This window comes from Petromyzon marinus, chromosome 29, assembly GCF_048934315.1.
Source record: "Petromyzon marinus isolate PM22_M1 ecotype Great Lakes invasive population chromosome 29, UKy_Petmar_22M1.pri1.0, whole genome shotgun sequence".
Classification (NCBI taxonomy): Eukaryota; Metazoa; Chordata; class Hyperoartia; order Petromyzontiformes; family Petromyzontidae; genus Petromyzon; species Petromyzon marinus.
The window spans coordinates 12,886,719-12,908,901 of record NC_133695.1 but is presented as its reverse complement, the minus strand read 5'-3'; positions in this window follow the sequence as shown (position 1 = coordinate 12,908,901).

The following is a 22,183-nucleotide window of genomic DNA, read 5'->3' as shown; positions in this document are numbered from 1 at the left end:
AAACGTCGTGATTTAATTTAGTTGTTTTCAATTTTTTTGGTTCTATTGGGTAAAGTCACGTAGGTGAAAATAAAATAACAAAAAATCACGACGTTTCGGCCACAACACAAGCGGTCTTCATCAGGTGAAGGGACGAGACTGTCTGGAGGACAGCGCTGGAGTGGGAGAAGCCACGCTTAGATCACGACCTTTAAGCTGTGTGAGAAGAAAAACACAAAGCGCCTTGACAAAGGAATTAGCATATAATTTAGCATTGAAATGGCTCATTGAAATAGCTAAGTTAAAGTATACACATCCGCAGAGGTACCCCTTGACAAAGGAATTAGCATAGAATTTAGCATTGAAATAGCTGAGTGATTAGCTTGTAACTGGTCACAGAAATAGCTATGTTAAAGTCAGAGCATATACATTCACCGAGGCACCTAGTACTCATCAAACAGGAGAATTTAGCGAAACACAACCACGCTCAGACAGCGGACCTTTAAACTGTGTGTGAGCAAACAAGGTGTTCTGACAAAGAAATTAGCATAAAAATTAGCATTTGATTGGCGGATTTTAGGAAAGAGGTGGTGTACGTGCCGGTGGACTTGCCGTTTGGCGCGGGGGGGGGGGGGGGGGAAGGGGGGGAGGGGGAGTTTACCTATTGATGGTGTGAAAAGGGAATTTATAAGAGCTGCGAAAGTTTGGGGTACCACTACTTGAAAAATATACTGTACCATTGAAATTAGTTTTAATGTTTAGTTCAATTTAGAACATCTTTCCAATGGTTGCTTAATTTGAAACCATCCTCTCGGTTGAAATTGTGTCCGTGTTTGTAGATCTGAATTGCTTCATGAACAAATCTCTGATAAAAGCCCGTGGGTTTGCAAAGAACCTTGGTATCGGAGAAAATTATATCGTGATCCCCCACAGCGTTGTAACAGTGATCAGCCACGGCAGAAGAATTCGTTTTACCGTGTTTCAAATCTGATTTGTGCTCGCGAATTCGGTCAGAGACATGTCGCTTTGTCTCACCGATATAGCAATCACCGCAGGTACAACTCAATTTGTAAACCCCGGGGTACTGTAAATCAGGAATGACATCCTTCACGGATGGGATCAGATCACGAATTTTGTGTACTGTATTGAACCGGACCTGGATCTTGTGTTTGTTTAGAATTTTGGAAATCTTTTTAGTAACGCCTGCTATATATGGAAGTGTGATGGTTTTGACCGGAGTATCAAGTGGTTGTTTCTGTATGGAGTGAGAGACAGCTTGGCGGATGGTACGGTCAGAGTAACCATTCCTTTTGAGGGCCAGGTGTACATGTTTTAATTCACTGGTCAGGTGGTGTTGGTCCGAAATGCAATGAGCCCTATGGTATAAAGTTTTGATGACAGAATTCTTTTGGGCTGGGTGGTGGTGGGAATCAGGTTTCAAGTAGGAATCTGTGTGGGTGGGTTTCCTGTAGACAGAATGCACCAATGAGCCATCAGGTCTCCTCTCAAACATACCATCTAAGAATGGTAGCTTGCCATCTTTCTCCACTTCCATGGTGAATTTGATGGCGGGATGTCTGGAATTGATGTGGTGTAGGAAAAGGTTCAGAGCTGGGAGGCCATGTGGCCAAATGACGAAAGTGTCATCCACATATCTCTTCCACAGGGAAGGTCTGAGGGTGGAAGTCTGGATGGCGTCTGATTCAATTTTCTCCATGAAAATATTGGCTATCACTAGTGATAAGGGGGATCCCATGGGGGTACCCTCATTTTGTTTGTAGAAGGAGCCATTCCAAGTAAAGTAGGTATTGTTGAGGCAGTGCCTAACCAGTGCAGGTGTGTCAGGGTCTAGTCCATGTTGGACCAATTTTTTAATTATTTCAATGGTATCAGGTACTGGGACCTTGGTGAACAAAGAGACCACATCGAAGCTGACAAGGATATCGTCAGGGGACAGTACAACGTCTTTGACCATAGAGACCAATTGGGCTGAGTTAAGTACTGCTGAGGCGGTCTTGCCAGTGAAAGGCAGCAAGGTATCTGACAGAAAACGGGCTAGTCTATAGGTAGGGGAGTTGATCGTGGATACGATGGGTCGAAGTGGGGTGCCTTCTTTATGAATCTTGGGAAGACCATAGAATCTAGGGGGTCTTGCAGCAGAAGGTTTTAGGGAGGGACGTTTAGTTGGGTCGATTAGGGAGGTCGAACTTGTGATGATCTTGTTGGTTTTCATCGCTAGGCTATTAGTAGGGTCATTTTTTATTTTTGAGTAACTTCCATCGTTGAGCAGATTCTGGATTTTGTTGTTGTATGAATCTTTATCCATAATAACAGTAGCGTTTCCTTTATCGGCTGAGAGGATGACTATATCACTTCTGTTTTTTAAATTCGCGAGTTCAGAGCGTTCATTTTTGGTGATGTTACTAATGGGTTTCTTAGCATTCTTAAGAATAGTGGCTATTTCAGCTCTCGCAACGTCTGCTTGGATGTGTCCTACACCTTTGAGGGCTACATCGACCTGAGAGATGATATCATCTATTGGTATGTGTTTTGGGGTGACAGCAAAATTTAGTCCCCTAGCCAGTACTGTTTTCAGATTGTCTGAAATCGGGGTGCTACTCTGATTAATGACGATTTTGTTAACATCTAGTTTTGTTATATGTGGAACTGGGTTCTTCTTTGATAGGTGGTTGAATTTAGAAATCATGTTAGCTTTACATTTGACTGACAGTGACTCAGCAGAAGAAGCAGTCATGTTGTCTACGTGATTACAATCAGAAGGTGACATTTTTTGTGTTGACATTAAATGAGCTTGTAGGAGAGTCCTGTCTAAAGTATCGAGTTCAAATCGGAGTAGCCTTATCCTCTCTGAGAGTAAAGATAGGCTGGCCTTAAGCAGAATCTGTTTAGAATTCGGAGAAGATACAGCAGCAGAAGTGAGTGTGAAAGCGATGTGATCGTGGCATCTTTTGAGGAAGGTCAGCGTCTCGATGAGTTGCGACTTCTTGTCCCGTTGTCTGTTAAAAGCTCTAACAGATAGGTGAAAGCCCTCCCCATAGAGGTTATCAATTCTAGATTTAAAGCTTTCGTGACTGCTAGGATCCATACTCTTTGGTTCTATTGGGTAAAGTCACGTAGGTGAAAATAAAATAACAAAAAATCACGACGTTTCGGCCACAACACAAGCGGCCTTCATCACGTGAAGGGACGAGACTGTCTGGAGGACAGCGCTGGAGTGGGAGAAGCCACGCTTAGATCACGACCTTTAAGCTGTGTGAGAAGAAAACACAAAGCGCCTTGGCAAAGGAATTAGCATATAATTTAGCATTGAATTGGCTCATTGAAATAGCTAAGTTAAAGTATACACATCCGCAGAGGTACCCCTTGACAAAGGAATTAGCATAGAATTTAGCATTGAAATAGCTGAGTGATTAGCTTGTAACTGGTCACAGAAATAGCTATGTTAAAGTCAGACCATATAGATTCACCGAGGCACCTAGTACTCATCAAACAGGAGAATTTAGCGAAACACAACCACGCTCAGACAGCGGACCTTTAAACTGTGTGTGAGCAAACAAGTTGTTCTGACAAAGAAATTAGCATTTGATTGGCGGATTTTAGGAAAGAGGTGGTGTACGTGCCGGTGGACTTGCCGTTTGGCGCGGGGGGGGGAATGGGGGGAGGGGGAGTTTACCTATTGATGGTGTGAAAAGGGAATTTATAAGAGCTGCGAAAGTTTGGGGTACCACTACTTGAAAAATATACTGTACCATTGAAATTAGTTTAATGTTTAGTTCAATTTAGAACATCTTTCCAATGGTTGCTTAATTTGAAACCATCTTCTCGGTTGAAATTGTGTCTGTGTTTGTAGATCTGAATTGCTTCATGAACAAATCTCTGATAAAAGCCCGTGGGTTTGCAAAGAACCTTGGTATCGGAGAAAATTATATCATGATCCCCCACAGCGTTGTAACAGTGATCAGCCACGGCAGAAGAATTCGTTTTACCGTGTTTCAAATCTGATTTGTGCTCGCGAATTCGGTCAGAGACATGTCGCTTTGTCTCACCGATATAGCAATCACCACAGGTACAACTCAATTTATAAACACCGGGGTACTGTAAATCAGGAATGACATCCTTCACAGATGGGATCAGATCACAAATTTTGTGTACTGTATTGAACCGGACCTGGATCTTGTGTTTGTTTAGAATTTTGGAAATCTTTTTAGTAATGCCTGCTATATATGGAATTTTGATGGTTTTGACCGGAGTATCAAGTGGTTGTTTCTGTATGTAGGGAGAGACAGCTTGGTGTATGGTACGATCAGAGTAACCATTCCTTTTGAGGGCCAGGTGTACATGTTTTAATTCACTGGCCAGGTGGTGTTGGTCCGAAATGCAATGAGCCCTATGGTATAAAGTTTTGATGAGAGAATTATTTTGGGCTGGTTGGTGGTGGGAATCAGGTTTCAAGTAGGAATCTGTGTGGGTGGGTTTCCTGTAGACAGAATGCACCAATGAGCCATCAGGTCTCCTCTCAAACATACCATCTAAGAATGGTAGCTTGCCATCTTTCTCCACTTCCATGGTGAATTTGATGGCGGGATGTCTGGAATTGATGTGGTGTAGGAAAAGATTCAGAGCTGGGAGGCCATGTGGCCAAATGACGAAAGTGTCATCCACATATCTCTTCCACAGGGAAGGTCTGAGGGTGGAAGTCTGGATGGCGTCTGATTCAATTTTCTCCATGAAAATATTGGCTATCACTGGTGATAAGGGGGATCCCATGGGGGTACCCTCATTTTGTTTGTAGAAGGAGCCATTCCAAGTAAAGTAGGTATTGTTGAGGCAGTGCCTAACCAGTGCAGGTGTGTCGGGGTCTAGTCCATGTTGGACCAAATTTTCAATTATTTCAATGGTATCAGGTACTGGGACCTTGGTGAACAAAGAGACCACATCGAAGCTGACAAGGATATCGTCAGGGGACAGTAGAACGTCTTTGACCATAGAGACCAATTGGGCTGAGTTAAGTACTGCTGAGGCGGTCTTGCCAGTGAAAGGCAGCAAGGTATCTGACAGAAAACGGGCTAGTCTATAGGTAGGGGAGTTGATCGTGGATACGATGGGTCGAAGTGGGGTGCCTTCTTTATGAATCTTGGGAAGACCATAGAATCTAGGGGGTCTTGCAGCAGAAGGTTTTAGGGAGGGACGTTTAGTTGGGTCGATTAGGGAGGTCGAACTTGTGATGATCTTGTTAGTTTTTATCGCTAGGCTATTAGTAGGGTCATTTTTTTATTTTTGAGTAACTTCCATCGTTGAGCAGATTCTGGATTTTGTTGTTGTATGAATCTTTATCCATAATAACAGTAGTGTTGCCTTTATCGGCTAGAGGATGACTATATCACTTCTGTTTTTTAAATTCGCGAATTTAGAGCGTTCATTTTTGGTGATGTTACTAATGGGTTTCTTAGCATTCTTAAGAATAGTGGCTATTTCAGCTCTCGCAACGTCTCCTTGGATGTGTCCTATGCCTTTGAGGGCTACATCGACCTGAGAGATTATATCATCTATTGGTATGTGTTTTGGGGTGACAGCAAAATTTAGTCCCCTAGCCAGTACTGTTTTCAGATTGTCCTAAATCGGGGTGCTACTCTGATTAATGACGATTTCGTTAACATCTAGTTTTGTTATATGTGGAACTGGGTTCTTCTTTGATAGGTGGTTGAATTTAGAAATCAGGTTAGCTTTACATTTGACTGACAGTGACTCAGCAGAAGAAGCAGTCATGTTGTCTACGTGATTCCAATCAGAAAGTGATATTTTTTGTGTTAACATTAAATGAGCTTGTAGGAGAGTCCTGTCTAAAGTATCGAGTTCAAATCGGAGTAGCCTTATCCTTTCTAAGATTAAAGATAGGCTGGCCTTAAGCAGAATCTGTTTAGAATTCGGAGAAGATACAGCAGCAGAAGTGAGTGTGAAAGCGATGGGTATTACCTTGTGATCGCGGCATCTTTTGAGGAAGGTCAGCGCCTCGATGAGTTGCGACTTCTTGTCCCGTTGTCTGTTAAAAGCTCTAACAGATAGGTGAAAGCCCTCCCCATAGAGGTTATCAATTCTAGATTTAAAGCTTTCGTGACTGCTAGGATCCATACTCTTTGGTTCCATTGGGTAAAGTCACGTAGGTGAAAATAAAATAACAAAAAATCACGACGTTTCGGCCACAACACAAGCGGCCTTCATCAGGTGAAGGGACGAGACTGTCTGGAGGACAGCGCTGGAGTGGGAGAAGCCACGCTTAGATCACGACCTTTAAGCTGTGTGAGAAGAAAAACACAAAGCGCCTTGGCAAAGGAATTAGCATATAATTTAGCATTGAAATGGCTCATTGAAATAGCTAAGTTAAAGTATACACATCCGCAGAGGTACCCCTTGACAAAGGATTTAGCATAGAATTTAGCATTGAAATAGCTGAGTGATTAGCTTGTAACTGGTCACAGAAATAGCTATGTTAAAGTCAGAGCATATATATTCACCGAGGCACCTAGTACTCATCAAACAGGAGAATTTAGCGAAACACAACCACGCTCAGACAGCAGACCTTTAAACTGTGTGCGAGCAAACAAGGTGTTCTGACAAAGAAATTAGCATAAAAAATAGCATTTGATTGGCGGATTTTATGAAAGAGGTGGTGTACGTGCCGGTGGACTTGCCGTTTGGTGCGGGGGGGGGGGGAAGGGGGAGTTTACCTATTGATGGTGTGAAAAGGGAATTTATAAGAGCTGCGAAAGTTTGGGGTACCACTACTTGAAAAATATACTGTACCATTGAAATTAGTTTAATGTTTAGTTCGATTTAGAACATCTTTCCAATGGTTGCTTAATTTGAAACCATCCTCTAGGTTGAAATTGTGTCTGTGTTTGTAGATCTGAATTGCTTCATGAACAAATCTCTGATAAAAGCCCGTGGGTTTGCAAAGAACCTTGGTATCGGAGAAAATTATATCGTGATCCCCCACAACGTTGTAACAGTGATCAGCCACGGCAGAAGAATTCGTTTTACCGTGTTTCAAATCTGATTTGTGCTCGCGAATTCGGTCAGAGACATGTCGCTTTGTCTCACCGATATAGCAATCACCGCAGGTACAACTCTATTTATAAACACCGGGGTACTGTAAATCAGGAATGACATCCTTGACGGATGGGATCAGATCACGAATTTTGTGTACTGTATTGAACCGGACCTGGATCTTGTGTTTGTTTAGAATTTTGGAAATCTTTTTAGTAACGCCTGCTATATATGGAAGTGTGATGGTTTTGACCGGAGTATCAAGTGGTTGTTTCTGTATGGAGGGAGAGACAGCTTGGCGTATGGTACGATCAGAGTAACCATTACTTTTGAGGGCCAGGTGTACATGTTTTAATTCACTGGCCAGGTGGTGTTGGTCCGAAATGCAATGAGCCCTATGGTATAAAGTTTTGATGAGATAATTCTTTTGGGCTGGGTGGTGGTGGGAATCAGGTTTCAAGTAGGAATCTGTGTGGGTGGGTTTCCTGTAGACAGAATGCCCCAATGAGCCATAAGGTCTCCTCTCAAACAGAACATCTAAGAATGGTAGCTTTGCCATCTTTCTCCACTTCCATGGTGAATTTGATGGCGGGATGCCTGGAATTGAAGTGGTGTAGGAAAAGGTTCAGAGCTGGGAGGCCATGTAGCCAAATGACGAAAGTGTCATCCACATATCTCTTCCACAGGGAAGGTCTGAGGGTGGAAGTCTGGATGGCGTCTGATTCAAATTTCTCCATGAAAATACGGCAAAACTAATTCTTCTGCCGTGGCTGATCACTGTTACAACGCTGTGGGGAATCATGATATAATTTTCTCCGATACCAAGGTTCTTTGCAAACCCACGGGCTTTTATCAGAGATTTGTTCATGAAGCAATTCAGATCTACAAACACAGACACAATTTCAACCGAGAGGATGGTTTCAAATTAAGCAACCATTGGAAAGATGTTCTAAATCGAACCAAACATTAAACTAATTTCAATGGTACAGTATATTTTTCAAGTAGTGGTACCCCAAACTTTCGCAGCTCTTATAAATTCCCTTTTCACACCATCAATAGGTAAACTCCCCCTCCCCCCCTTCCCCCCCCCCCCCCCCGCGCCAAACGGCAAGTCCACCGGCACGTACACCACCTCTTTCCTAAAATCCGCCAATCAAATGCTAATTTTTATGCTAATTTCTTTGTCAGAACACCTTGTTTGCTCGCACACAGTTTAAAGGTCCGCTGTCTTAGCGTGGTTGTGTTTCGCTAAATTCTCCTGTTTGATGAGTACTAGGTGCCTCGGTGAATGTATATGCTCTGACTTTAACATAGCTATTTCTGTGACCAGTTACAAGCTAATCACTCAGCTATTTTAATGCTAAATTCGATGCTAATTCCTTTGTCAAGGGGTACCTCTGCGGATGTGTATACTTTAACTTAGCTATTTCAATGAGCCATTTCAATGCTAAATTATATGCTAATTCCTTTGTCAAGGCGCTTTGTGTTTTTCTTCTCACACAGCTTAAAGGTCGTGATCTAAGCGTGGCTTCTCCCACTCCAGCGCTGTCCTCCAGACAGTCTCGTCCCTTCACCTGATGAAGGCCGCTTGTGTTGTGGCCGAAACGTCGTGATTTTTTGTTATTTTATTTTCACCTACGTGACTTTACCCAATAGAACCAAAGAGTATGGATCCTAGCAGTCACGAAAGCTTTAAATCTAGAATTCAATTTTTTTGTTTACATTTTTTGTTTTATTTTATCTTTACTTACGTGACTTTACCGAAAGAACCAAAGAGTATGGATCCTTGCAGTCACGAAAACTTCAAATCTAGAATTAACCCTTCATATATTAGCGGGTTTCACGTACTCGCGACGATTTTTTTCAAAGGTAAGTCCTCGCTTAACGCGTGTTCACGCTAGTACTCGTTTCTGCTATAACGCGGGTCTACCATTAGGCGACACTTTTTTTACAACGCGGAGCAAAGACAGATCCCCCGTGTAGTCTCCGTGTACTCTCCCTCTCTCCTCTCTACAGGAGACTCCTTCTAGTCTCGTGTCTCACCGAGGGGGAGCGAGAGACAAGAGAGGGCGCCTCCATTCCCTCCGCAGCGTACGCCTTTGTGAGCCGCTCCGGTGTCACCAACAAAGTGAAGTGTGGCTGCTGTGCTCCCCCTGCTGCTGAAGAGTGACAGGGAAACTCCAAAGGTCCCCCGTGTATGAAGGCCGGCATGGCACGCGAGGGGGTGGGTGGCCAGCACCACGCCCCACATTAAACCGAAGCTCCGTCTCGCAGCGAGGTCACCCATGGCTCGTGCAATGTGAGACGCGATTCATACATTTATACTTTGGGTTAGGCCACACGATGTTTGTTTTTTTGTCGTGAAACCATCAACCACACGACATACCCAAACAATTGGAATTGTCACGCGTGTGTACGTCTGTTTTAATAATGCACCCATTTCTTGGTTTCAGCTCAACTCGATGGTAGTTCGTTAGCGATTCTCGCCGCGACGTTTTAGTTGCAACTGCGTCGAGAGAACACGAACGCCGGAATGTGTCTGGTGTCTCATGACGTGTCCATCGTCCCAACACGGGCTGCAAAAATGCTGCGTGACCGGTGAATTTCAGACCTCGCAGTGAGCACTGAAGGCAATGCACAGGGCCGCATTGGGCAGAGCAGGAATCCACATCTCCTCTGGTCATCACGAGCTCCACTTACGCGATTTCCAGTAGCACCAGACACACGTGCAGACGAGCTTGTCTGTGTATGTGGGGAGCGGTAGCGCAGTGGTTAGCGCGTGGCACTTCGAACCCGGCGACCCAACTTGTGATTCCCGCTCACGACCAACTTCGGTGGCGAATATTTGAGGTGGTCAAACGAGAGGCTGGTGCGGCGTGAAAAAAACATCCGCACCGAGGAGACAAAAGCCGTCCGGGGCGTGGTGTTACCCAGCCACCGGCCTCCCCCGTGTGCCACGATGTCGGCTGGCCTGCGGAGACATGGCGGAGGAGGAACGCGCCACTGCGGGTCGCATGGACCGTCACGTAGCGCAGTTCACAGGAGACTCTCAAAGAGCGGGGAGCCGTGCGCGCAATGGCGGAGCCAGGATTTTCAGGTAGGGGGGGCAACCCCTCCAACAATGAAAAATGAGAGGAGTTGTTAGTAAGTAAGGAGTTGTTAGTAAGTAAGGAGTTGTCCCTTGCTTTTATTCGATGCATTTGCGCCAATCGATCGAGGGTCGAATTTGAACCGCTTTGTGTGATCGGCATCGTGCTCGCTGAAGGTGAATGCCTTCAGGGAAGTCGTGTACTCTATACGCGACTGCGCACAATTCTGAGTCACTTATAACTGCTTTTCCGTTACTTATTGGCAATTATGGACTCAGTCTATTGTCCTATCATCTCATAGAGTCTCTGGCACATAATAATATGCTACACGGTGGCAGTGGGGGTCGCAAAATGCCGATGTATTACTAATAAACCCCAATGATCCGATCGAAATTAGGGATTTCGATCGGATCATTGGGGGGGGGGGGGGGGCACGTGCTACCTCCCCCCCCACCCCACTGTGCCACTGCGTGCCGCCGTCACGGTCCGAATTTTATTGGGAGACGGCGGCGTTGCGCATGTAGCCGGCGTGAGCTCACCTGTGATTAATCACACCGTGTGGAATTGTGCACTCTGTAGCATACGGGAAACTAAGAAACGATATTGCATAGCTACGGGTAGCCAAGTGCGTTATTGTTATTTAAGATCAAGTGACGGTGATCGGAGATTGGACTCCGATCCCCCACGTGCCCAGCAGAGTCCGAGGCACGCCCAAAGCTGAGTTTTGGAGGCTACCTTCTGGACCGAGGAATTCAGCTGTGGTGTTGTGACGTGGAGGGCGAGTCTCTGATCGCTATTGCAGATACCATAAATTTGCCCTTCTGAAGAGGACTTTTGAAATAAAGTTCAGCCGTTGTCGAGTCGCCCCACTTCTCCGGAGGACAGAACACAACACAGAGTCACTGCTCATCTCGACAGTTTCGTGTTTTTTGTTGTTGTCTATTTAGACGGCTTTTCCCCTCCCCGGAAAGGATTGACGACGGGGGACGGGGTGGACGGACTACGCGCGCCCACTGTGAAACGTAGCGCACCCATGAGATGCGCCGATCTGATGTGATTTGTAAAAAAATAAAAAGGGGCACACGGCACGATCGTCTTGTCTACAGCGTGGAAGCAGTGCCAGGAAGCGGTTGAGTTGCCAATGACGAGTATTCTGGAATCGGCGTTGCAGGCAGTTGTGTAGCTCTCCAGGTCGCCTGTCACTATCTTGCTGGTGAGATGGTCAAGGCGATTTTCTGCTGCTCAAATTGAGCGTTGAGACATTCGTGTTCATCTCCTGTTTACAACCCTAAGCCAGTGGCGGAAATTCCACATTCCAATGGCAGGGTCGAGTCTTACCCATAGAGCAATCACCGTCGACTTACCCACAAAGTAAACCCTGGTTATATAATTTGCGGTTTTGCCTATTCACGACGAATTTCCCACGGTGCGACATGCACTTGCAGGGTTGCGTTTAAAAAATTCGTGGCCGTAGTTCGCGACAAGTTCACGTTCCTATAGCGGGGGCGAGTCTATCCAAAGGACAACCACTGTTGACTTTCCCACAAATGGTACTCATTTTATCAACCCAGGAGGGAGATATGATGGGCTGAGTCAACCCCGAAGCAGAATTTGAACTGGCAACCATTCCGATTGCGAGCCGCTCGCTCTACCGCTGAGCCACCTACCTGGTCGGGCTGTATTGGGATATTGTTGGTCAGATGGCCGATTACGTAACAAGCCGCACACACACGGAGTGCGTGCACCGTCTCACTTCATAGTGAACCGACGGCCTCCGCGCTGGCCGTGGACTCGAGCGTGGACTTCTCGGCGTGGCTAAAGGCGCAGGGCGTGAACGCCGAGGTGGCCCGGGCCATGGACTCTGAGCTCGGCATCCGCGACTACGGAGTCCTGCGCGCCTGCGTGGGCGACGGCCACGTCCGCGCCGAGCTCCTGGCCGCGGCACGCGACCGCCTGTCCTTCGGCTTTTACGCCGTGCTGCGCCGGGTCGTGCGCTCGCTGCACCTGGCGGAGGCCGAGGGGCCGCGGTCGGACGCGGCTGCCCTCTGGGACGCGGCGTTGGGCTTCCTGCTGGACGTGCTGATTGAGCTGTTCGGCGGCCTCGGCTGCGAGCTGCTGCTCTCTGTGCAGAAGCTGGGTGGGGAGGTGGACGGAGGCTCGCAGCGTGGGGCGGAACCCTCGCCCCCCCGTGCGGGCGTCCCTGCCCGCCGACTGTTCCGACGGTTGCCCGGGGGAAGCCGGTGACACAGAGAACTGCCGTGGCGAGTTGATGCTGTCGGCGAGTGAACTCGCTGTGGAACTGGAGGAATCATCAACACGTCGCCTGTGGTTTTAGTTGTTTTAATGGTGTTCATTGTTCGTCAAAGAGATTTCCCACTCAAGTGAGCCATCGATTCGTTGGTGTTGATCTCATGTTCAGATCCCTGCAGAGCCAGTAATGGTAATTACACATTCCTATAGCGGGGGCGAGTCTATCCATAGAATAAGGGATGATGGGCCTGAGCCAACCATCGTCAACGGGGTTTGAACTCGTGCCCTTTCGATTGCGAGCTGCTCGCTTTACCGAATATTTGTAAAGTTATACTGGTAGGAACGAAGTTGTAAACTGAGTGTACCAGCCTGCAATAGATTAATGTGTCCGTCCGTCCCCTTTCAATACTTTAACGAAGTGAAATCTCGTGCTGTTGGGTGTAATGAAATTGCGCAAAATTACAAGGTTCCTACCAGCCCACCCTGCAGGGACCTGTATACATTATCAGTTTTAGCTGCGAAATTTTAAAGTGATTTGCGAATAACATTATTGGCAAATTAGCGCCCCCTACTGCGAAAACTTGGCAGGACGCTTTTTTTCAAAAGTTCCAGACTGGGCAATGCTCTCAACTTGGTCAAGACGCATGCTCTCAATTATAATAACAAAGCAGTACCGACACATTAAGCATGTCATCTCTGCCCAAGAGGTAGTACAGGACGATCCATGTACAGATGCTCCAGTAAATACGGGGTAGAGAAATCATGGAGAAAACTAAATTTATCCCACCAATCTCAGTCACCTCGTTAAACCTCTAAACTCTCCCCTCCACAATATACGGAGCCATCACTTTCGCACCATTCACTCAGAAGCTGAATCAGAATATATATATTGATTTATACTGCAGGAGGAATCCGATGAGATACAAAGGTCTTTTTTACACATGTCCAGTCGGAGCACGGGGTAAGAACGTTACAACAACAAACAGTACAATCACACTAGAGTAGTGCAGAGTACAAGAAAGGTAAATAAATCACCCAAACACAAACACAACACTAAATCATCCCTATCTTACTAGGCAAAGCCCACTGAGGTATTAACTTATTTTTCAGAAGCGACCTAGCCCCAAATGATAGCTCAACAAAGTGGCCAATCACAAGGAACATTCTCTCCCGATTTCAACCAAAATCGGCGCATTCATAGTTGCACGGTTAAGGAACGGGATGGGTGAAATTCCATGGCCTCTTTCATGTGCAGCAATAGAGGAAGTACCCCTGAACTCCTCACGTTCACATCTCTTCACACACCACGTGTTGTTCAGCTGGTGCTGTTGTGTTTTTAAACTGTTTTTACATTTTTTATTTTACCAGGTAAGGCCAACTGAGCTATTTAGCTCTTTTTCAGAAGCGACCCGGTCACAAATGATAGCTAAATGAAGTGGCCCATCATCACGTGGACAGTTATAGCAGCCAAATACTCTAAACCCATGTTGATTCTAAATGTGGAGCGAAAAAACGGATGACCCAGAGAAAAAATCCACACGTCCACGGGGAGAGAGACATGCAAACTCCAAATACACAGCAGGCGTCAGAGTCGGTAATCGAACCCACGACCTCCTCCATACCAAGCGAGGTAGTGAACATCTAGTCACCGTGATGATGATGAGAGAGAGACACGCAAACTCCAAATATACAGCAGGCGTCAGGGTCGGTGATCGAACCCACGACCTCCTGTATACCAGACGAGGTCGTGAACATCTAGTCACCGTGATGATGAGAGACACGCAAACTCCAAATATACAGCAGCAGGCGTCAGGGTCGGTGATCGAACCCACGACGTCCTGTACACCAGGCGAGGTAGTTACCATCTCCTAGTCACCGTGATGATGAGAGAGAGACACGCAAACTCCAAATATACAGCAGGCGTCAGGGTCGGTGATCGAACCCACGACCTCCTGTATACCAGGCGAGGTAGTGAACATCTAGACACCGTGATGATGATGAGAGAGAGACACGCAAACTCCAAATATGCAGCAGCAGGCGTCAGGGTCGGTGATCGAACCCACGACCTCCTGTATACCTGGCGAGATAGTGAACATCTAGTCACCGTGATGATGATGATGAGAGTGAGACACGCAAACTCCAAATATACAGCAGGGGTCAGGGTCGGTGATCGAACCCACGACCTCCTGTATACCAGACGAGGTAGTGAACATCTAGTCACCGTGATGAGAGAGAGACACGCAAACTCCAAATATACAGCAGCAGGCGTCAGGGTCGGTGATCGAACCCACGTCCTCCTGTACAGTGAGGAAAAAAAAGTATTTGATCCCCTGCTGATTTTGTACGTTTGCCCACTGACAAAGAAATGATCAGTCTATAATTTTAATGCTAGGTTTATTTGAACAGTGAGAGACAGAATAATAACAAAAAAATCCAGAAAAACGCATTTTAAAAATGTTATTAATTGATTTGCATTTTAATGAGGGAAATAAGTATTTGACCCCCTCTCAATCAGAAAGATTTCTAGCTCCCAGGTGTCTTTTATACAGGTAACGAGCTGAGATTAGGAGCACACTCTTAAAGGGAGTGATCCTAATCTCAGCTTGTAACCTGTATAAAAGACACCTGTCCACAGAAGCAATCAATCAATCAGATTCCAAATTCTCCACCATGGCCAAGACCAAAGAGCTCTCCAAGGATGTCAGGGACAAGATTGTAGACCTACACAAGGCTGGAATGGGCTACAAGACCATTGCCAAGCAGCTTGGTGAGAAGGTGACAACAGTTGGTGCGATTATTCGCAAATGGAAGAAACACAAAATAACTGTCAATCTCTCGGCCTGGGGCTCCATGCAAGATCTCACCTCGTGGAGTTGCAATGATCATGAGAACGGTGAGGAATCAGCCCAGAACTACACGGGAGGATATTGTCAATGATCTCAAGGCAGCTGGAACCATAGTCACCAAGAAAACAATTGGTAACACACTACGCCGTGAAGGACTGAAATTCTGCAGCGCTCGCAAGGTCCCCCTGCTTAAGAAAGCATATATACATGCCCGCCTGAAGTTTGCGAATGAACATCTGAATGATTCAGAGGACAACTGAGTGAAAGTGTTGTGGTCAGATGAGACCAAAATGGAGCTCTTTGGCATCAACTCAACTCGCCGTGTTTGGAGGAGGAATGCTGCCTATGACCCCAAGAACACCATCCCCACCGTCAAACATGGAGGTGGAAACATGCTTTGGGGGTGTTTTTCTGCTAAGGGGACACGACAACTTCACCGCATCAAAGGGACGATGGACGGGGCCATGTACCGTCAAATCTTGGGTGAGAACCTCCTTCCCTCAGCCAGGGCATTGACGATGGGTCGTGGATGGGTATTCCAGCATGACAATGACCCAAAACACACGGCCAAGGCAACAAAGGAGTGGCTCAAGAAGAAGCACATTAAGGTCCTGGAGTGGCCTAGCCAGTCTCCAGACCTTAATCCCATAGAAAATCTGTGAAGGGAGCTGAAGGTTCGAGTTGCCAAACGTCAGCTTCGAAACTTTAATGACTTGGAGAAGATCTGCAAAGAGGAGTGGGACAAAATCCCTCCTGAGATGTGTGCAAACCTGGTGGCCAACTACAAGAAACGTCTGACCTCTGTGATTGCCAACAAGGGTTTTGCCACCAAGTACTAAGTTATGTTTTGCAGAGGGGTCAAATACTTATTTCCCTCATTAAAATGCAAATCAATTTATAACATTTTTGACATGCGTTTTTACGGATTTTGTTTTTGTTAATTTGTCTCTCACTGTTCAAATAAAGTTACCATTAAAATTATAGACTGATCATTTTTTTGTCAGTGGGCAAACGTACAAAATCAGCAGGGGATCAAATACTTTTTTCCCTCACTGTATACCAGACGAGGTAGTAAACATCTCGCCACAGCAATGTCCCTTTACTATGGTGGTCAACTCTCTCAACGTGTTGGAGACTTTGGAGGCCAACATTTCGCAATTGGATCAACGCATCAACGGCCATCACAAGCCGTCGGCTATTTCATTCTTCTGTCCGTGGAAATAATTTGTCCGGATCATGTTCTAATGGATCATCAGGATATCAGTCTCTTCCAACGGGTGGATAATGTCTTGAAGCTCCAGTTCCTCGCACGACGGAACCAGTTCTTGGCTCACCGGTTTAATAATTTCATCCACGAGTGCGTGGTTTAAAGCGGGATATGTCGATCAAAGTGAAAAATGTTGCTTGCTTTTGAACATTCCTTCGGTTTTCTTGATTAAACCAAATCAATTTGCATATTTGCTCCACGTGACAACTCGTTGTGATTGGCTGTCTGGTTGGTGGAGTCTAGTTAAACCATTAACATCATAGTGACACGATGTTTGAGATCAAAATAAATAATGATGAATGGGCCTGAAAGCCTAGGTACGGTATAGAGGCTCAGTGCGGGAGACTTACGAGGGAAGGGTCCGGGAGGTGTGATGGAGGTTAAACTACCGAACGGCCCTTCTTCTTCTGGATTAATAACAGCAGATTAAAGATGTCATTTTAAATTTGTTATCCACTTCCCTTCCCTGCCAGGTTATTTGCCTCAATTTTACTGGCAAGAGTCAAAAATAAACTTTCAGAAGCGTGTCACATGGAACAGAGCGGCTTCACACCTGGACGTTCCACCATAGACCGCATCACCACATTGGCCTCTCAAGGCTGCTTTGCACTCTGTCGACCGCAGAGCTCTTTGGCTGCTCGTCACAAGCATTGGATAACCGTAGAAGACGAAGGAGCTCTACACAGACACAATAAGCTGCATTCGTGTAGATGGAGAGTTGTCCGAGTGGTTCAGTATCCAAAGAGACGTAAGGCAAGGCTGCACCATTGCCTCGAACCTGTTTCTTTCCCCCACTGAACTGGATACTGCAGCGCAAGGTCCACAAAGGTCTACTGGGAGTAGCCTTAGGCAATTAGGCGTTCTCCGACTTGGACTATGCAGATGATGTTGCCTTGCTGGCTGAAATGCTTGAAGTTTTACTCCTAGTCCTGGAGATCATGCATAGTGGAGCCCTCCCATTTGGCCTGGAAATAAACTGGGCAAAAAAATTACAGACCACTGATGAGCAGCCGCACTACTGGCCTCAAGTGGAAATAGCGGGCAAGAATTTTGAATTGGTAAAATCGTTCACCTATCTCGGCTGTATTATTCAACACACTGGAAGCAGCGAGTTAGAAATTCAAAGGCGAATCTCAATTGCACGCGAGTGCACAAAACAGATTTAAAGCTTTCGTGACTGCAAGGATTCATCTTCTTTGGTTCTTTCGGTAAAGTCACGTAGAATGAGAATAAAATAATAAAATAAAACGATAAAATTCACACGACGTTTCGGCCACAACACAAGTAGCCTTCTTTAGGTGAAGGAACAAAACTGTCGGGACGACAGAGCTTTAATGAACGCTGCTAAGATTCGTAGCGTCTTTTAAGCTGGTTGAGAGAAGTGAGGCACCTTGACAAAGGAGTTTACATATCAAACAGGAGAATTTATCATTGAAATAGCCGAGGGATTAGCTTATGACTGGTCACAGAAATAGCTATGTTAAAGTCAAAGCCTACACATCCACAGAGGCACCTAGTACAAATCAAACAGGAGAATTTAGCATTGAAATAGCTGAGGGATTAGCTTGTGACTGGTCAACGAAATAGCTATGTTAAAGTTAAAGTCAAAGCCTACACATCCACAGAGGCACCTCGTACAAGGACGCCAATAGGGGCTGCAACAACTCAAATATCATACAGTAAACCGATGTGAAAAAACCTGAGTCTCAATTACATCAATATAATAAATGTACTCAATATATTCTTCAATAAGCAGAGCTATTAACAGCAACTGGATATACACTACACTATATAATGAATACCATATAGTAAACAGATAAAAAAAACTAAAATATAAACTACCTCAATGTTATCATAAACTCTATATAATATATTCTCCAACCAGCTGAGCTACCAACAATAAGTCGTTATATATTTTATTTTATTCTCATTCTACGTGACTTTACCGAAAGAACCAAAGAAGATGCATAAAACAGCTATACAGACACATCTGGTGCTCCAGTATTACAACAGCAACAAAGATTCGACTATGCAACGCATACATCCTTCTCGTACTACTTTATGGCTCAGAGACATGGTCAATGACAGCGTCCCTGAGCAGGAAGCTCAGGGACGCTGGTGCCTGCGACAGATACTCCGCATCCACTTCAACAAACACATCACCAATGCCGAAACCCTCCTTCACACAGGATGCCCGGTAGTGCATGGAACGGTCAGTGCCAGAAGACTTTAGGCTCTTCGGACACGTTGCTCGGGCGGACGCATCGACAGATCTTCGACACCACGGTCTTGGCTTGCATTCAGCATGCCGGCTCACGCAAGATCGGATTTTCTGTTGGCGGCTGGTAGGGATTGCTACACCCCGAGGGGCATGCACATGGTGATGACAATTGTTTGTCCAGAAACAGAGTGTATCTCGTCCATTCCTCCTTTAAAGGGTTGAAGACAGTAGCGGAGTGTTTAAGATGCGGTCGATAGTTTGGGATTCGTGGCCGCACACTCGCAGGCCGCCGAATATTTGATGGTGCCATTTGTAGCATCAGGTGCCCGTATCAGCCACACGCCCGGTTCCGATTCAGTTGATGGTCGACCATTGACTGTGTGGGAGGTTAAAACTGGTAAAGGTTCAACAGGAGGGTCCTGTATGAGATGTTTCTTTTTGACCCACTGACTCCCTGAATGATTACAAGTTCCGTGGCGCCGTCGCTGTATGTTAAAATTTCACGTGTTACAATGTCGTGTTTGTAAATCGCTGTTATCACAACACGCGTTCTTCTCTTCATCAGACGCTGCTGCCGCTGCTTTAAAGCAATGCTGAACCACAGTCTCAATCGGCGGCAAGGCATTACAGCAGGAGCCGATTTCTAGGTTAGCAGCATATCGTTTGTGAAACTTTAAATTAATTTTGTCTGTTTTTAAACGTGTTGACGAACTTTCCAGGTTGCAGTTTTTGGCCGGATGTCTTTTGCTTTGAAGTTGTGAATACTGTACCGTGCTGTGTGGTGCCACGGCCGTGGAGCAACTCTGCAAGCGCCGCGACTCCCCCCTGGTCCCCACCCTGAGCACACACACACACACGCAGCACACACACGTAGTGTCCTGGCGGGGGATCGCCTGGCACAACGGGTTTTCATCCGAAGGGTCCCTAGGAGGAAAGTCCCGCGGTTTCCCGGTGCCAGGAGACAGGCCGACCCTCGCAGGACAAGTCACATTGCGGTGCCCCTAAATTGGCTTTAAAATTGTATGCGCGCACAAAGGGTCACCGGGCCAGCCGCAAGGAGTCAAGCACGACATCGGGGAGGGGGCTGGGGTGAAATATTAAGCGAGCAGAGCAGACGATGCGGTCAGGGGATCACAGCGCCACGACCTCCCCCGGCCCCAGACCGAGTACACACTAGCAGGGTGTGTATTCGCCAGCCGGACGTCTTTCCAGATTAAACGCGATGAGTCAGAAATTAATGAGTACGGGTGGTTAGACAATAGGCCGCCGAAGTAACCGTCGCAACGCTCCGTGTAAGGGGAGGGAAACGAGCGAGGATCACAGGTAGGCGCACGATTGGCAGCGCGGGATAACGTGACCCCGGGTTTTTGAAGTGAGGGGGATAAAAAGGGGAACCCGAGGCATTCAAGACAAAACTCTTCAACATCTTGGTGGCCAAGACCCCCCTCCCCCTGCCGTCCTGCCTCCTCGAGCCGCTCGTAACATGCGGGCAGTGTGGGGTTTGCACCGCAAATAAAAGTTAGCACAGAGCATCGGTGGTGTCTGTGATTCTTGTGTGGAGTGGCTGCATGGGCGGACACGCGGGGAGAGTGAGGGCAGAGCCGCAGCATCACCGCTCGTTGAGATAATCGTTCGCAGCTGTGGGCGCGGTCGTGCCGCGTAGTGCCGCGTAGTGCGAGTAGTGGGAAACACGGCAGAGTAATCGCGGGGCCGTACCGTGTGTTAAGAGGCAATCACTCGCAGGTGTGGACGCTAGCGTGCCGCTGTCCGCTTCGTTAGCTTTGGCTGCGGTGTGCACGGGTGAGTGTGGGCTAACTCCGTGCGGCGGTGAGCCAGCGATTTAGCGATGTCCCTCAGAGAGGGCGCAAGCACGGGGGGGGGGGGATCACCCGGTCGGCAGGGGCCTGGCGGGAGCCAATAGATGCGGTGGAGGAAGGAGTAGAGGGGGCGGATGTCACGCCCCACCTGCCCAGCGAGGGCGGTGGGGTGGACGCCACCACACAGTGACATTCCCAGTCACAGGTGGAGTGATTGGGAATGTCACTGTGTGGTGCCGGGCCTGCGAGGCCACGACGGGATGTATACTCTTGTGTGTATACCCCGGAGACGGGGTGTAGTACCAGCCCTAGTGGGGGCTTGGGTGAGCGCTGGTTAAGCGTGGTGGCACCACGCACAGCATGCGATGCGGGCTCCTGTTGAGAGAGCGAGGGAGTGTCAGCCAGCACGGGATATGTTGGGGGAATGATACTCTGGCTGACCTGATGATACTGGAGGGGGGCCACCGGTGGAGGGGGCCAATGGGTGGTCACATGGTCCAAGAAGAACTCTCGACAGCCTTCGGGCAAGGGTGAGAGAGATCGAGGGGTTCTTACTGTTGGAGAGGCAGGAGATTCACGTCAAGCTTGAAGAAGCCTCCAGCCACACGGTCCGGGGCCCAGCTTGTGGTCCAGACCGGGATAGTGGAACCGTGTCTTGTTCCACCATAGCGTGGTTAGTTCGGTGGTCACCACCCGAGAGTTTGTTGTGTTTATAGCCTGGAGTGTGTTGTGTTAATAGCCTGGAGTATGTTGTGCTAAGAGTTTAATAAAACGTGTTGCTCCTAAGACAACGTCTGCGACTCAGTTGGACTCACTACACAGGCGTCAGGGTCGGGATCAAACCCACAACCTCCTCCATACCAGGCGAGGGAGTTAACATCTCGCCACCACAGCACAGAGTCGATAAAATAAGTATGGGAAACCCTTTAAAATTCGCGGGGGATACATTCCTGGGGAACGGCGCAAATATTAAATCTGCGAATATTAACTCAAAAGATTGAGGAAAATATGGTTATTGGGCACAAACATATTACATTTAAATGTAAACAAAAAACTATGTATATATTAATTATTACATATATTGTATAGTATTATTGTGTTATGAATTTACCTTAAATAATTAACGGAAACATTTATATGTGCAAATATAAATTCATGAATTTGGAGCTTTCGTGACTGCAGGAATTATTCTTTGTTTTTTTCAGTAAAGTCACGTAGAAATAATAAAATAACATAATAGTGTACGACGTTTCGATTGCAACACAAGCAATCATCAGGTACAGAAGAGCTAAATTTACGAGAGAGGAGACACATAACCGCAGATATATATACAGACACTGATACAACGGGGGATACAGAGAGAGAGAAACGTGGGAGCACACTAAATCAAACAGGTTTTAGCAAGATTTGGAAACCATATAACGCAACACAGACGGTCGGTCAAAACACAATCAACCTGACCTTGCGTTGTGTTTTTGAGTAAGACTCGACCCTGCCATTGGAATGTGGAATTTCCACCACTGGCTCAGGGCTGTAAATGGGAGATGAGCACCAATGCCTCAACGCTCAATTTGAGCAGCAGGAGATCACCCTGACCATCTCAACAGCAAGATAGTGACAGGCGACCCAGAGAACTACACAACTGCCTG